Consider the following 7,500-nt stretch of genomic DNA (forward strand, 5'->3'; position numbering starts at 1 on the left):
ACAGTGCGGCAGAGACACTGGCAAGACATTTCAGCTAAGAAGACTATGCAAATCCCTGCTACAAATCAATGCGTGTGCAGGCAAGCTCTGTTATGTAGTCAGTGGGTATTGGCATGCAGACCGCAGAATATTTCCATAAACAACTGCATCAGGTCACGCACGGAGACCGTGGATGGGCTCATTTCTTCCAGTTGGGCTCAGCGGACGTGACGCGAAGATCTATCAGCCAGCCCCCTGGCAGGGCGGGCCCGTGCATCCAGATGGCGCATGGTGGGTTGGTGATGGAGGAGGAGGGGGTGGTGGTCGGTTCGTGTAGTGGGGGTGCTTGGGATTGGGACAACAGCTCAGGGTGAGGAACTTTCACAGGCTGTCTGCAGCCCTGCTGAGAGGTACATGGGGAAAGGTGGGAGCTGTCACGTCAAGAGAGGAAAGGAGAGAGGAGAGGGGAGAGAACCCGCCTGTGCCCCCTTGTGCCATTCGGGACGATTTAGCCAGCACGACACATATGGGCCAAGTCAGGACCAGCATCTGTGCAGACGGCAGGGGCCTGATTCTCAAGAATTAACCATCGGATAACTAACACAGCTCCAATGATATCCATAGCCGGCTCAGATGGACTTTTGGACCTGGACAGGACTGTTAGTGTTAACGCTAAGCGCCAGATAAAACGAAAAAACGAGCCACATTTGGTTGGTGGTTTTACATAGAAAAAATTAGCATCAATGGAAGGGCTGTGTGTCTGAACAAAAATCTTGTGAATTTTTTCTTTTGAAGATTTCCTTATAACGTCAGACTGCATGAAATGTCAAACGGAGTTTTATTTTTTATATCAACTATTTCTCTTAAACCGTCCCTATTGTGAAATTCAGGGGTAACATGTTTTGGAAGATAAACAAAGAGCATTCAAGAGCCCCTATGCCAAGCACAAGCTTATGATCCCCACCGAGATTCCTCAACAGAATTTGTTTTCCAGTACGACACTTTTCACACGTTCACAGGAGCGAGCGTCCTTGAGGATGAAAGGGGGGCATTTGGCCATTTTTTTTTAAGTGAAGTGGCTGTACGAACAAAGTGAGTCCTCTGTGTCATCTTTAGGGAAAAAAAGACAAGACAAGGTTTTATGATGTAATGTATGGCACAGCGCTCCTCCTTTCTTCTATTCTCACCTCTCATTCTTCTCATCTTCCCTCTCTCTCTCTCTCTCTCTCTCTCTCTCTCTCTCTCTCTCTCTCCTTCTTTGCTCTATCTCTCCTGTGTTTCCCGTCCACTATAATGCTTGATTCCTCTGTCTGCCTCTTCCATCACCCCCCTTCTGTCAGCTCCCTACGCCTCTCTTTTCCTTTCTCTGTGTTTCTGTCTGTCTTTCTTCACCTATGTTCCCCCTACATCACTCAGTTGTCTGTCTCCCAGCGCCATTCTTCTTCCTCTCTGTCTCTCACACACACCCCTTCTCTTTCTCACTTCCTCTCTCACTTAGACCCCCCCTCCCTCTATCTCTTTTCCTCTCTCCTTCCCTCTACCACCCCCCCCCTCCTCTCTCTCTCTCTCTCTCTCTCTCTCTCTCTCTCTCTCTCTCTCTCTCTCTCTCTCTCTCTCTCTCTCTCTCTCTCTCTCTCTCTTTCATTTGTTAGGATAAATGGGTAGATTAAGGCTGTAGCTCTGCCAGTGTAAATCAGTGGAGGGGAAGATCAAACGTGCAAAGTTGATTTTGCCCTTCGGTCCACGCCAGTTAAATGCATATCTGAAGTCGGGAGTGTTCCAGCTACTTCTCAGAAAACCCTCAGAGAATGAAAAGTAGCTTTTTTTTCGCCTAAACACAGAGCTCTCTGAACAAGGGCGTTCTCCCTCTCTGAAGCTTCTGAATATCCTCTGATACCCCTAATTTATGGCAGTCCGCCAATTACAGAACTTTGAAAATCCAACTTTTCACAATGAAATATATATTTTTTATCATGCGTTAGGTTTAATTACACTGATGTGGGGCACCCTAAAAGCCACTGGTTAATGGTGTGTTGGTATAAAAGATGCATACCGTACATCAGACTCTATGTCTCATTAAGATGTTGTGCATTTAAATCATGCAGTCATTTTTTCCCATATTACAGACCAAATCAGTGAAATGAGACATAAAATGTGTAGTCAAGCCTCCCCATAGTTGAGCGAAATTACCATCATTTATGATGATAAACAATCTCTTGAAACATAATGTATGAATCAACAGGGAATATATTGCTCTGATGCTAAGTGGCATTGGCGGTGACATTATACATTTGGTCTTTTGCTGTGCTCAATGATGTGACATACAAATGTCTGTCAATGCTAAACAAGATTGTTTTCGTATTGTGTTGCATAACCATACAGAGCCACTAATTGTACAAGCTTTTATATCACTAAAAGCTTATTACGTAGAGTAGAGCACATATGATTTTTTAAGCCGCCTCATATTGCTTACGATTTTACTTTGTTGTAACTACACTTGTACTGCAGTATACTGTAGTAGTACACTTGGCCAACAGTGCATTGGCCCCTTTTGTACTTTAAGGGTATATTGACTGCAGAAAAGATGGTGTGCTCAATCCATGAAGATGCTGCCAATGGTGCCTTCATAATAACAACACTCTGTCACTTTTAATGAAGTTTAATCATCTCTTCCTCACCTCTAGCTGTATGTGCCAGGGGCGGTTCTAGACCAAAATTACCAGGGGGGCAGAGGTGGGCCCATTAGTTTTTCAGGGGGGCACATAAATAAGCAAAAGACACAAATTTGAACGCTATGAATACAAAATATACAAAAATGTATATCATGTAGTGGTCATTTGTGTATGTTGTCCCGAGCCCAGGGAGACAAGGGGCACAGAATGAAATCCCAGTTACATTGCATGTATATGAAGGGGGGCCCTTTCAGATGGCTTTGTCCCAGGCCCAGCCAAAGCTGTCAGCGGCCCTGTGAGCCGGTGCCATTACGATACTTATGAGCTCCCGACTTCAATTAGTGACAACATCTCACCAGCAGCGTTAACCACGTCCCACCTTTAACACCTGGGTTCTTTGGTAATGAAGCATTGGCGTTCCATAATTTATTGGAAAATCAGAGCGTCACATTGTCATGTTAAATGTCATCATGTTGGTGTAATTACAGAGTAATATGGGCATCAGGCATATGGGAGAAGGTGTTGTTATGTCTACTCTTTTCCAGAGATTAAGGAGTTTACCCCTTTGTTCAGAGGCACTGTTATACCATTACTTTCTAAAAAAAATGGTAGACCATATTTTAATCTGTTACTTAAGACTCTCTGTAATATTATAGCAAAATTGTTATGATGTCGTTTTTTTCCATAGGCCAATCAACTGCCCAATCTGCATGAAGAGTCAATACAGTATGTACACCGTATATAACTGATTTCAGCTTGCATTAGAACTTAAGCAGACCTCCCTCCTGAAGCCTCATGCAGATAGTATAGCGACTGTGCTTGTTACCGGTGTTTTAGCTCACTTGCTACTGTAGCGTGTCTGCACTCGAAGGCAGGCCAAACACAGAATGACCTCGGTTACACATAAAGTAGGCCTAGGTAAAATACATAGACTTGACTACGCTATCTGGAACATAGGGAAGTTTGATTTGCGGACCCCAGGGATATGGGGTAGTGGAGGACGCACACATCCAAGAGTGCAACTTCAGTATGTGCCGAATAAAAAGAAACATACCTGAGGAAGAAAAAGAGTAAAGCAAACTGCTCGCTCGCTTCATTTGTTGTAGAGAGCAACGTAGAGAGCAACGTTTTGATCATGGATCTTCCTATCTTTCAGGAGTGAAAAGACACTGTCAGAATAAGTAAAAGGCGGCCGAACCAGATGATTGGTTGTCAGATCCTCAACCTTTGGGGCACTGGGCCACTGCGCCAGTTGGCAATCACTGTACAGGTTTATGCAACTGTTAATTCACAAAACATTACGAGTGGCATTATTCTAATCTACAACCTCTTAATTAATTATTTAAACAATGACCGCAATGGTAGGCTACTATTAGTAGGATGTCTCTATCCATGTCAATTATTCAAAATGGTTGCACTATCTTATATGTATGTGGCTTTAATTTGGTAACACTTCCAAATAAGGGGCCACAATTAACAGTAAAGTAGCTACAGCCTAATACTTAAGTAAGGGTTAATAATCATTACTTAATGCCACATTAGACACATATTAATTATTATTAATGCATATGTTGAACATTAGTAAGCAGTTACTTAACTATTAGATAACTATTACCTTGTGTTACAAGTTAATAGCATATTATTATTTAACTAATAGATAAGTAAGGGCACAGTTAATAGTTAAGTAGCTATCAGGTCATACTTAACTAAGGACCAAAATTAACACTTACTTAATACAAAAGTAAGGCATAACTAATGGTTAATTAATGCATAAATATTGGGTTTTGGGACCCTTATATTAGAGTTGGCTGAGGATAACTAATGGTTAATTAATAGATAGATATTGGTGTTTGGGACCCTTATATTAGAGTTGGCTGCGGATAACTAATGGTTAATTTATCGATAGATATTGGTGTTTGAGACCCTTATAATAGAGTTGGCTGAGCATACCTAATAGTTAAGTAATTAATTTACTGTGACATCTAGTTTTCACTCGTTCAAATCACTATAATAGTGGCAACAGGAGCCATTATATAGCAAGGATTGGATGTACACTTCTCAATGATGGTGGGGTGATGAGATGTAATTTTTTCATGTACCACTTATTAGTTTTAATGGTAAAAACCCTACAATAAATGCAGAACATTATGAAGAGTAATAGTTTTGAAGCGAAACTAAACCATTCCTTTGTGATAATTAGGTTAATGTTTGAGAATATTAGCTCCAAGAAGAGCAGTGCATGATGGGTACGCATCTACAGACAACAATATTTCAGTATTATTTAATCATTAGATATGCCTTGCTTTTGTATTACGTAAGTGTTAATTAAAGTCCTTAGTTAAGTATGACCTAATAGCTACTTAACTATTAACTGTACCATTACTTATCTATTAGTTAAATAATTATATGCTATGAACTTGAGACACATGGTAAGGGGCCATATATATAAGGGGCCATAATTAACAGCAAATTAGCTATGACCTAATACTTTAGTAAGGGTTAATAATCACTTCTTAATGCCACATTAGACACATATAAATTGTTATTAATTCCCATGTTAAACATTAGTAAGGAGTTACTTATCTATTAGATAACTATTACCATGTGTCACAAGTTCATAGCATACAATTATTTAACTAATAGATAAGTAAGGGTACAGTTAATAGTTAAGTAGCTATTAGGTCATACTTAACTAAGGACCTCTACACTTCTACACTTCACTTGGGTAGCACTTTTATATTTTCTAAAATGCAATAAAGGTATACTATTGCATCGCCATTAAGCTGTCCGAGTTCCCTTTGCTTGCTCTCTCAATATCCTAAACCCTAACACTCATACTGTACTTCACAACTACCTCTCAAGTTACCAAATACTATTTCTCAGCCTTGACAGAGTTGTCAATTCAGTTTTTTTTAGTTCACACAATTTCTCAACATAATACAAAAAGCCTAATGATAATCCAAGCATTTTTCGATTTAAAATAAGCTTTGAGATACGTATGTGTGAGATTTGTGGGGGAAAAAGAAACACAGCTGCTGTGAAGAATTGCAGTTGAATTTCTCGTCTCTCCTGCGGTACATTCCATGATCAAAGATGTTTTGTCTTTCAGCTGTGGTTTTGGTAAACAACTTAAATCCTATAAATAACTACATAAATGCCATGAAAACATTACACAACAACAGGCATCACATATACTGTATCATAATGTAGCCTATGTGTTTTCATGCGTGTGCTCTTGTCATTATAGATATGGATACCTCTGTGTACCCGAAGTCAGTGGTCTTTGATGACTTTCTTGCCTTCAGTGTGTGTGTGTGTGTGTGTGTGTGTGTGTGTGTGTGTGTGTGTGTGTGTGTGTGTGTGTGTGTGTGTGTGTGTGTGTGTGTGTGTGTGTGTGTGTGTGTGTGTGTGTGTGTGTGTGTGTGTGTGTGTGTGCAGGGAAGTCGACAAGGGAGGACAAAGGGGTCAGCTGTCCTGGGCCCAGGGAGATGGGGGCCCATTACATTGAATGTATTGGGTGGGGGGCCCTTTCAGATGACTTTGTCTTGGGCCCAGCCAAAGCTGTCAGTGGCCCTGTGTGTGTGTGTGTGTGTGTGTGTGTGTGTGTGTGTGTGTGTGTGTGTGTGTGTGTGTGTGTGTGTGTGTGTGTGTGTGTGTGTGTGTGTGTGTGTGTGTGTGTGTGTGTGTGTTGGGGGCGGGGGTGCATCATTACTGTATGTTCGGCTATGCTTCCCTAATGATTGCATGCGTGTGCGTGCAAGCGTGCGAGTGTGCGCACGCTTGTTCTCTGCAGGAAGTCTGTATCCATTTAGCTGTGTCACAGCAATAGTGTGTTCATTTGGCACAAGCCGAATTTCATTTCAAGATTGACACACAGAACGACACACTTTGTCCATGATTACTTGCGCAGTTTGACCCGGACATCATCACTATTGTGACTGTGCTGTGGCCAAATCTATTAATATGTAGCAAGCGACATTCAAGATACTGTGTGGTGGTATAAACCTCAGAGGGGCCAGAGACAATACAAAAAATGAAAGCACACTATCAGTTCTATTCAATATATTAATATAAACAACGGATTTATGTGCTGTAAATGAAGTTGTATAATATCCATTTTCTGGCTGTATCTGTGAAAGTAGAATTTCATTTTAATCTTAAACCAGGACTGCTGTATGATAGATGACTTCATAGACAGGGCTTCTTTCAGGGCGATAGGTGGCAAATTTGCGTTTGTGAGGTTCTCACTACCTGGAGCATCAATTTAGTAGTTAGTATACAGTATTAAGGGAGGGGCTCCATTGCTGAATACCCATAGGAAAACTGTGTTGAGATAATCAATTGAGCTTGATACTTGAAAAGAAGGATAAACAAACAGCTTCTCAAGTATTGCTCAACTGATAATCTCAACTCTACCTCCTTTCTCCCATTAGGCATTTTTGGCAGAATTAGGCCTGGCAAACTATTGACCGACTTTTTTGTGACTGCGTTGTAGGAGAGGCCTCTTTGGTGGATGACACCCACATACACCATTCCTTGCCGTGTGTGTGGCATATTGTGTCATAGGAAATAATCACCCCATCCTCAATTACTAAAATGTAGCTTTCCTCTGAGACTTCCATTGGGGCATACTCATTTCTGCACCATTATAAGTCAAATTATTCTAAAACTTACTTTTATGTTGTCCATTCAACAGATATTGTATTTAACATAGCGTATGCATATTGTGGAGATATCCGTTGTGCTTCTTGAAATATTGTTCAAAATTACACTTTTCAAAAGGGGTGTACGCATTATTGACGTGCACTGTACGTCTAACCCAAGAGACCAGGCTGGACAGCAAATGAGC

This window comes from Engraulis encrasicolus, chromosome 14 (assembly GCF_034702125.1).
Source record: "Engraulis encrasicolus isolate BLACKSEA-1 chromosome 14, IST_EnEncr_1.0, whole genome shotgun sequence".
Lineage (NCBI taxonomy): Eukaryota > Metazoa > Chordata > Actinopteri > Clupeiformes > Engraulidae > Engraulis > Engraulis encrasicolus.